Genomic DNA, 10,664 nt, shown 5'->3' with positions numbered 1-10,664 from the left:
GTAATTTTCAATTATAAGACTGTTATTATTCTATGATAGATGATATAAAGATTTTTGAAACTTGTAAAAAAAATAAAGATCACATTGGAAATGTTTTGGGTAATCACTATCACTATCACTATCACTATCATCCCATTGCTCATCGCTTTCTTCGAGCGGGCACCAGTAACGTCTCCATTGTGAGACTTGTTGTTACTGTTTTTGGCATATTGAATACGGCACGGGTAGCTTGCCAGTCTCTGCCGTGCGTTTGGATAATATGAAATATTTATTAGTAAGTAATAAGATTATTACTTGAAGTACCCTCACCTCTAAATGAACGAAGTCATAACACTCTAGAAATGTCTCCAAGTTATATCTAGAGTAACCAATAGCATCTCTAATTTTCATTCAGTCAAATCTATCAGTAAAAAATAGGAGTTTCTGTCCTTTTTTAGTGTTCTGCTTTGGTTTCCTGTAGGCAATAAACTTAAGAAACCAGAGTAGTAACATAGCAGTCATTGTCAGCTGTAGAACCCAGACATGTAGGTTACATCTACAGAGGTCTGATGCTAGATTCTCGGTTTCATGAGAAAATAAGATAAGCATCCATATTTCTAAGATACTTTATATTTCTTTTGTTCTTGTGTCCTAAAGCAACAATTTCTCATTCTCAAAATCTTTTAAAATTTCAAATTCGTGACAGCTTCTGCCTCTGTCATTATATTCCTACTGTGTCAGTTCAAAACCAAAGGACCAATATGGCAGAGACTCCACACCTCCATACTTCTTTCTTTACTTCTTCCTTTAGTGCTTGACTCCTGTACAACTCAACCAAGATGTGATTGTTTCTAGTTCCCAATTGCTTAACAAAAGCATTGATGCATACAACCAAATAGATTTGGTTCTGTGTAGGTTTATGTAGGGAATAGAAGAAAGCAATTATATTGGTGATAATAATTAGAGGCGGTTGGTAGGGAGTTCTGTTTATTTTTAACAACAGCTTACCCAAATACCTTATTCCATATCATTAAAGGGGAAGGCAGATTTTAAACCCTAAATATGATATCAAGTATACCAATATAATAGTTCTTCTACAAGTTTTCTTTTATACACTGTAGAAATAGGCAATTAAATTTGCATGTCTTAATGACTATTTCAGTAATTGCCTTCCTTAAACAAAATTAGTATGATCTGCCCAGGTAACTGCTAGAAAAAGAAGGTTAAAGTAAATGATCTAACTTTGTTTTAGCATGTTCATTACAGGTGAATAAAAAGTATCTTTTTAACTTTTATTATAAGGTGACTTTATAAAGTGGAATAGCAAATTGTATTCACCCCTTTAAAAAACCTTATCTGCTTGGTCTCCAGGTGTGGGAGCAGCCTAGTCTTAAATAGAAAAGATTTAAGAGCCCCCTTAGAGAAAAGAATTTAAGGTAATATAGTTAATATCCCTGTAACAGAGGAATATGATATTCCAAAGTAAGAATTGCATATTTCCTAATGCCAGGCAGGTCTGTGTCTCATTAGCACAGTCATTATCAAAAGCTTATTTATTTTTCTGAGCTTAAGCTTTGGATTCTATAATCCTAGGTAGGGATCTAAATATCTGTTTCCTCCAGTTCTATTGTTCTAGTGACAAAGGAAGTAAGTGACCTAAACATAGATGCATACTAATTTCTGTTTCTTTATAGAGAAGAAATTATGCTTTCTTTTATCTTCCACCTTCTGACCCCCGGAAAGTTAGCTGAATTCAGTAAAGCAATTCTTATATTAACAATTTTCAATATCTAGAGTATTGCTTTGACAGTTACATGATAAAGTAAGTGTTGTTTACATCATTAAAAAATATAGCCTTTTTCTTTATATCTGGTTCATCAGCGTACACTTATAGTAACTATAACAAAAGCTGAATTTCTAAGAGCACTCAACATACAGAAATTTAGTTTTAAAGGACTCTCCTTAAATATTCCACACACTATGTATAAATACAGTGAGAAATGCATCAAAAACAAGTGATCAGAAATAAAATGAAAATACAGTTGGTAAATAAATCCTAAAGAAAATGATATGTCAAGAAGACAGTAGAGATGTAAGGAATACATAAGTGAAGTCCCCAAAAGAGAAAACCGAAACAATGGAACTGAACAAATAGTACAAAACAATCATCTTTCCTTTAAAAAAATAAGAGATAACTTGGCATTTGGGGCTATTGTGTTGTGGTGGTGGTTGGTTGTGTTCTTGAGGTCCCATAGGATAACATTGGTTTGTCATTTATCCCTGGCTGGAGGGAGCTTAGGTTTATTGGATTATACCTATCATAGTGCTTCCGAGACACTCCCATTTCTGTGTGTTTATCTTTAACCTCTTCTCTGTGCTCTGCTTCCCCAATCAGTCAATCACCTTTATCCCCAAATCACACTCTGTTGATTTGTATTTGTAAGTGAAATATTGTTTTTCTCTTCTCCTTCTGTTCTTATGCATAGTTTACTTCAGAGCGATGTCCTTTTTGTATAGACACAGGAAGACAGTTAATGCTATGTTTGTGCAACTTGGGAGTTAATTGACTCTGAATAATATTCACTCTGGGGCATCTGTTCTCTCAGATTTAAGCCTCAGTTGCCCTTACTTCCTAGCACCCCCAAAACAGGGTCCCGACAAGGGACTGGATGGACACAGGGCAAGCTGTGAGCTACCCTGGCATCGAAACGGACCAGGCCAACAGCTATAATACTTAACTATAAGTTAAGATCACGATCATGGACAAATTCTGTCATTACCTAAAGAGTAACAATTGAATTAAGGACCCTTCTAGTGTTAGGAAATACTAATCTGGCCTGAGCACTGTAGTCTGGGTTCTTATAGCAAGATGTCCTCAGGAGAGTCACCCTACAAGATTATTGTATCTCTTACTGTGTCTATACGGACTGGAGCAATAGCACAGTGGGTAGGGCGTTTGCCTTGCACACGGCTGACCCGGGTTCAATTCCTCCGTCCCTCTTGGAGAAACTGGCAAGCTACCAAGAGTATCCCGCCCGCACAGCAGAGCCTGGCAAGCTCCCCATGGCGTATTCAATATGCCAAAAACAGTAACAAGAAGTCTTACAGTGGAGACATTACTGGTGTCAGCTAGAGCAAATCAATGAACAACAGGACAATATTGCTACAGTGCTACAGTGCTACTGAGTCTATACAAAATGACTACATTAAGAAGTAGAATTAAGATAGATGTTTAAATGGTTATCATAATAATATAGGATTAAGGAAATGAGAAACACACCCCTTGGTGGTATTTGACCCTTGAGCAGATATCCTGGCTGCAGGAGGTCAGAAGGAAGAAGGAAGAAGGGCTTTCATATGTTGATTTTGCTATAGACCTGTGTGTAGCTGCTATCTGAAATGCTCAGATGTTGGGTGAAACCAAGGTTGTGAGATGGAGTGTGGTGATATTAGCATGGAGGACAGAAGGAGACAAGAATGATGGGCAGTGTGAGACTGGAATAGGGAGCTTAGTGAGACTGGAACAGGCACATGCGGAGAATGGAATAAACGGCAACTGATCACCAACCTGCCTGGCGGCCCTGTTCCCTTCTTCAGTGTTCATTGGTGGTGGCAGCATGTCCGGGTGGGGGAAGTGGCTCATCATCACCAAATGCACATGGCAGGGGAGAGAGAACATGCCACTGCGATCACTTATTTATTTTGTGATTACACAGGATCCCACTCAGGTCTACTTCCAGCATAGTCTTTGGAGGTTATTCTGTTCTGTGTGGTACTCTGGAGATTATGCAGTGCCTTGATCAAACCTGGACTATCCACATGTTGATCATGTACTCCAGCCCTTTGATCTGCTTTAGAGATTGTATAGGGGTTAAGGCATATGACTTGCATTTGGCCAACCCAAGTTGATCCTGGCGTCACATATGATCTTCCAAGCACTGCCAGAAGTGATCCCTTGAGATCTGTGAGCATGGAGAATTGCTGTATGTACACAAAAAGTGAGGAAATAGAAATATAGCTGGTAGGATATTTGTCTTACATGAAGCTGGCTTAGTTTCCATCCTCAGTATCCCATATACTCCTCGAGGTCTGCCAGGACTGATCACTGAGTGCAGAGCTGGGATTACATTCTAAGCACTTCCAGGTATGACAAAAAATAAAAATAAAAAATGTTTATTTTTTTCTTTGTGCCACTAAAGGCAAGCAACATTTTAAACCCTTTATACATATATATGTGTGTGTATATATATATATACATATATATATATATATCTGCTTGTTTGTTTTGGGTCCACACCTGGGATGTAAGCCTGCACAATCACACATAAACATAATGCATCTTTAAATAACATAAATAAATGTTTCAAAAATAGATAAAAATGCAAATCATGCCTCAAGCAAAACAACCCTAAAAACTCACAATTGTTTTTCAGTGAAAGATAGCAATGATCTGAATAGTATTAATAATATGGAATAATTAAGTCAGAGACAAATAATAGTGAACAGAGAGATAGAAGAGCTCAAAAGTAACTTTTCCATTGAGGGCATTTGCAAATACACTCAGATTTGAATTTTCATTTTGGTGCACAGTCAGGTCAGAGGGATCAGAAATCAAGACCAAGGATCCTCTATGCCCTGGAGCACATTGACAAACATCAGTGGTAGCGCCCTCACTGTTCCTACTGCAACCCTACTCTCCAGCCCTGGCCGCTGGCCCCCACACAAGAAAGAAGGTTTAGTTGCCCTGTATTTTCACATATATTTGCATCTGGAATATAAGATGACTTTAGGGCCTGGAACCATCTTAGAGCATTCTTCCCTAACCCTATCCCCATTGCCTTCACTAACTTCTAGCTAAATGGACTAGTAAATCATATTTATTCAAGACAAAGTGGAGAAGGGGACACTAGGATGATATTAACAGAAATCTCTGGAGAATGGTACATTATTCTTGGTTGATTTCAAACTCAAGGGACCCAAATATTCTGAAAGAAGGATGGAGGAAGCAAGTCCATCAGAGAAGGCAACAGACTAAGCACAGAAATGCAGTGTCTCCAAAGACTGGAATCAGAAAAAGGCTGAAATAACTGTAATATTTATTGATGAAGACTCTCCTCTACCTATTTGCTAAAGTTTAGACTCTCCTCTAGCCTTTAGCAAGGCTTCTTTGATTTCTATTTGACTAGACCTCAATTTTATCCCATTTTATTTTATCTCCAGTCTTAATTAGCCCAGTTAGAGAAAAAATTCTGCTAATTCAGTTCAATGAGAATTCCCTGCTCCCTTGGTAGCTAAAATTTGTCATCTCCCAGAGATAGTACAAAGCGGAAGATAATACAAATGGGAAGGTACTTGGTCTCACTATGGTCCCCCAAGGTTAGCCAAAAGTGATCCATAAGGATAGAGACAGGAGCAAGGTCTGAGCAGAGCTGAGTGCAGCCAAAAAATTATTATAAAGTGATAACATGAATTTTTTTTAATTTATGGAAATAGAAAAGTATAAAATGTATCAGTGACTGAAAAATGGAGAGAGACTTGATAAACTTCAGGAATAAATACAATGGTGTAGGATCCTTTTCCATTTCATAAGCATGATGATCAGGTGATGACACTTGTGTGTGACATGCGTCTCCTTTTAATTTTGTTACTTGGCACAAAACGTATCTGACACGAAAAAAAAATACAATGATGAAAATCAGTGTCATCGTAGCCATTTGATTTAGATCCTCTACATACTCAAATATGTGTGTATGAATTGGAACAGTCAATAAATCAATGCAAAAATTAATTTCAACATAATTACATTATTTTAAGCAAGTTAATAGAACAGTTATCTTCTTTTTTATTTAGTTTGCAACTCCATTTTATTTCCCTTTTTCTTTTAATTTGTTCATAAATCTGGTATAAGCAGTTAAAATTGATTATTGCTTTGATAATCAAAAGCTTCTAGTCAGTCTTTATGAAAACCCTATAAAAGGGAGCATAGGATACATGCTGTTGCTTCTTATAAAATTCTTACTCTCAACAATGACAGTAATCAGAATGAGGAAAGAGGAATAATAGTGACAGCATGTTATTTTTCCACTTAATAATTGTTTGCTTCAAAGAGCTTTTTGATAAAAGGATTTCTCAAAGTATAGTTTATTCATGAATTATAAAGTTAATTTTTACTGTTGTCTTTAATTTATTTTAATTGATAAAAACTTGTTTTACCAAAAGCTCTCACTCATCAACACACTCCATGGAAAGGAAGAGGATACAGAATTAGATAAAGGAAGGTAACATATACTAAGAAAACATGAGTCAGAAAGCCATACTATATGTATTTCAATTACTTTTTTATGTGCCTAATCATACACTCAAAATGTATGTACTATTTTGTATACATAAAATATGAATTAAAATGCATACAAAGTTACAAAATAGCAGTTCCACTTAAAAGGGACTTTTACAAACCAGAGAAAGTGCAGGAATTAAGGCAGTTGCCTTACTTGTTGTTCACCCCAGTTTGGGACCAGCACTGCATATGGTCCCCTGTGCACTGCCAGGAGTGATTTCTAGGACTTCTCAGTGCATCCCCAAACAAAAAGTGAACAAAGTTTTTAAATGAGGCATTAAATTTCAATAAATTTAATTTCATAAACCTCAATAAATATAAGAAAATTAAGCCTGATGTTCACACTTCCAGTTAGTAATGGAATAGGGATTAAGATCCTAGTCTGACTACTTAAGATCACATAGTAATGATATGATCTTGTTTTAAATTTGTTCCTTCATGTTAGAACAAACTATAAGTGATAGAGTAGAAAAGGGAAAATATAGTACAATAATATTCATATTCATTGAGCAGTGAGCTATTTCTGTTTGTTACCCTACCTTATCAAAAAAGGCCTAATTAAATTCTTATCCGTTGATGTCATTTTAACATCAAGTTAAACATTTTAAAATTTATGCAAGTTTATGCTTATTACATTTTAATAGAAATTATTGTTTCACAAGTATTCTTATTAAAAATGTAATAGGTTCAGAGCTCAAAAAGTGCTAACTTCTACTAGTTAATGGAAGGGTTTCCTTTAATAATTACAACGTGATTTTACTTGGGGGAGTCCAAGTATAAGCATAAATTTAATTAGCATAAAAGAGGAGAGGGGAGGTATGGAGACTTCAGGCATGTTCAGAAGTCAGTATTCTGAAAAGATTATGACAAAGATAACAAACATCAGTAGGGGTACAGCAATTGCTTTGTAGCTGACCATTAATAGAAAGGGAAAGTCTTTTTCTAAGCAACTGTCACTGTCACTGTAATCCCATTGCTCATTGATTTGCTCAAGTAAGCAACAGTAACATCTCCATTGTGAGACTTGTTACTGTTTCTGGCATATAGAATGTGCCACAGGTAGCTTGCCTGGCTCTGGTATGTGGGCGAGATACTCTCAGTATCTCATCATTCCCACTGGAGAAATTACCAAAATTATGAAAATTTATAAATCATGTCAAATATAACCCAATTTCTCACCAATATGTATTCCACATTTCGTAGTGATGGTATCAAGACCCTCTCTAGGGAAAGTAGCCTTTAAAGCAATCTCAAATTCTGCCCATTTACTTTTGTGCATTTTGACCTTCTGAGATCTCAATATATATCAGACTTGGAGTGTTTTTCCATAAATATGGCAGTTGGATGATTTTGAAATTGTAACACAAACTATATACCATTAAGTTCAACAGGAGTGGCTTAAACTTAGATCAAGAGTTGTTCTAGAGAGTTGCTCAATGGTATTTGGATTATTGAACAATAAATGACCTTCTTTTGCTCAATGGTCCAAATACCTAATTCTAAATTAGTTTTATAAACTTTATTTCAAATGAAAATTGTTGGCAGAGTAGTCTCTTCCAACTTCTCACAAGTTAATTAAATATAATTTATCAAATAAACTCATATATTTTTTTACATAAATAGGAAGCAAACGAGAGATGAAGGAGAGAAGTGATTTCCTTTGCTCCAACTTCTCCGGATTTTCCCAAGTATATAATATACATATAATATATATTTTTTCTCTCTTTTGGGACAAATCTGACGTTTGGAATCCTTTTTATAAATAAATGATGGTGATAATAAAATGCAAGTATAGGAATGCCAATCACAATATCTCTCCAGATTTCCAATTAACAAACTTACTTTTCCAAGGACTCACCATTTTCAAAGAATTAAAGCTGTGCTGTGGTCCAGCCTCTTGTGCCTAAGAGCCAGTCTTCTGAACTTGCTGAACCAGTCTTTTCTGTTTTCTTTCTTCAGTTGTTAATTCATTTCTTTAATTGAATCATCATGAGATACAGAGTTACAAAGTTGTTCATGATTGTATTTCAGTCATACAACAATGTTCCAACACCCACCCCATTTATAATTTACATTTCCCATCACCAATGTCCCCAGTTACCCACCCCTAAGCCAGCCTGCCTATATAGAAGGCACTTTTCCTCCCCCCCCCGTTTCTCTCTTTCTTTCTCTGTCTCTCTCAGTCTTTGTCTCTTTGTCTCTGTCTGTCTCTGTCTCTGTCTATCTCTCTGTCTCTATCTCTCTCTCTTTCCTTTCGGGCTTATGATTTGCAATACAGATGCTGAAAGGCTATCATGCATATCCCTTTACCTATTTTCAGCACTCAGTTTTTTCCATAGTGAACATTTCCATCTATCATTGTCATAAAAGACTCTTCTCTATCCTAACTCCCCTTGGACCCCAGAAATACTTGTGGCAATCCTCCAACTGTGAAACATTTCTCATGGCCCCTGTTTTTTCTGTCCTTGGATATTAGTCTCATACTTTGTTTTTTTATATCTCAAAATTAGCACAGTCTGTCCTTCTCCTTCTAACACATTTCACTCAGCATAATATTCTCCATGTCCATCTATTTATAAGCAAATTTCATGACTTCAGTTTTCCTTGTGATACATTGTTTAGGTGTATCATAGTTTCTTTATCCAGTTGTCTGTCCTTGTGCCCTTGGGTTGTTTCCAGATTCTTGCTATTGTGCTGCAATGAACATTCTTTTCTGTTTTCTTTACTTGAGTTCTCAAGTGGAGATTGGACCAATAGAAGTGGGTTTAACACCTGGTGGAAAATATCTTTCAAGTCTTCATCCTCTTCAATCACAGGAGCCAAAAACAGAAATTTTGTTTACTTACCTTTCTCTCTTCAACAATAATCATTTCCAATCCAGAGATGTGGGCCCTGTGACTGAGACCTCCAAGCCCACTAGAGTGGGCCTCCTGCCCCCAGCTCCCCAGTTTTCCAGTAACTTGGCAGTCACACCCACAAACTTCCGCAGTGCCATGTAATCTCATCAACAGCCAACATCCAGAGTCTATAAACTAAAGTTCCCGGAAGAGTGCAATGCAGAATGTCCTGACCTCACACCAGGCTGTCTTCAGGGGAACACCTCGGAGGGAGGGGGCAGGTTGAGTTTCTCTCCCCACCCCAAGCAGAACCCTGCAGCCAAAAACCTCCAGAATCCAACCAATGCCATGCTCAAGGCCACCTCCACATGCTCAAATGAGCCTCACCCAAGTGGGAACAGGCAGAAAAACCCAGGTATGCAGGCCCTGTGACTGAGACCACCAAGCCCACTTGGATCGGGACTGGGCCTCCTCCCCTGAGCTCCTCAGTTTTCCAGTAGGTTGGAATCACACCCACAAACTGCCCCAGTGCCATGTAATCTCATCAATGGCCAAGATCCAGAGACTACAAACTAAAGTTCCCGGAAGAAAGCACATAATTTTCTGGAGCATGCAGCGCAAATACACAACCTCTTATACCCTAGACCACTTACGTACCAAAAGTAGCACACATTTATTTGGTTTTAACATACTTGCTTGTATTCTCTTATATCACTTCACTTGTATTACTTGTCATTCCACTGCTCATCAATTTTTTTCGAGCGGGCACCAATAATGTCTCCATTCATCCTTGTCACGTGCTAGTGTAGCCTAATGGTGTCTGCTCACTCCAGAAAAATGAAGAGCATTATACCGCTCATTCAGGGTCCTGAAGAAGTCTGACGATCTCGCCAGGGACTACTCTGTTTCTCGTGAACATTGTCTTCATGAGATTCAGCTGCAGTCTGACCTTTCCACACTCATGGTTGAAGTCGGCCAGCATTTGTGCCTCTTTGCTGATGTTTGGTGTTATTAGGTTGATGTCATCAGTGAAGCGGAGGTGGTGCAGTTGCTGACCATCTATCTTCACTCCCATTCTTTCCCGTTCTAGTCATTGCACAATGTTCTCAAGCTGGCACTGAAGAGTTTTGGTGAAATGGTATCCCCCTGCTGAATCCCTGGCTCAGCTCTTCACATGCTACCTGTCAAAATGCAAGGTTCTGTCCACATGGAAAACGAGCAGGACCATTCTGTTGTACAAGAAGGGATATATCCAGAACATTGGCAACTATAGCCCAATCTGCCTGTTGTCCGTCGTCTCCAAGTTGTTCACTCCAGTCATCCTGAATAGGATTGGCAGAACACTAGACAGAGGACAACCATACGAACAAGTCGGGTTCTGAAAAGGATTCAGCACGATCAACCATATCCACACAGTGACCAAGTTCATTGAGGTTTTGCAAGAGTTCAAGATGCTGCTCTGTCTAACGTCATCGATTTAAAGATCTTTGATTCTGTTGAGACTGAAGCAG

General features: G+C 37.7%; 1 non-coding gene across 1 annotated transcript; it reads left to right on the top strand.

Moving 5' to 3' along the window:
- The first annotated feature begins 5,549 nt into the window (after positions 1-5,549).
- LOC129404735 (small nucleolar RNA U13) lies at positions 5,550-5,649 on the top strand. Its single transcript, XR_008630092.1, has one exon. It is a non-coding gene; the product is annotated as a small nucleolar RNA U13 (small nucleolar RNA).
- The last annotated feature ends 5,015 nt before the right edge of the window (positions 5,650-10,664 follow it).

The sequence above is a fragment of the Sorex araneus genome, chromosome 4 (genome assembly GCF_027595985.1).
Source record: "Sorex araneus isolate mSorAra2 chromosome 4, mSorAra2.pri, whole genome shotgun sequence".
NCBI classification, from domain to species: domain Eukaryota; kingdom Metazoa; phylum Chordata; class Mammalia; order Eulipotyphla; family Soricidae; genus Sorex; species Sorex araneus.
Note: the sequence above shows the minus strand (reverse complement) of the source record. Positions and strands in the feature narration are given on the sequence as shown.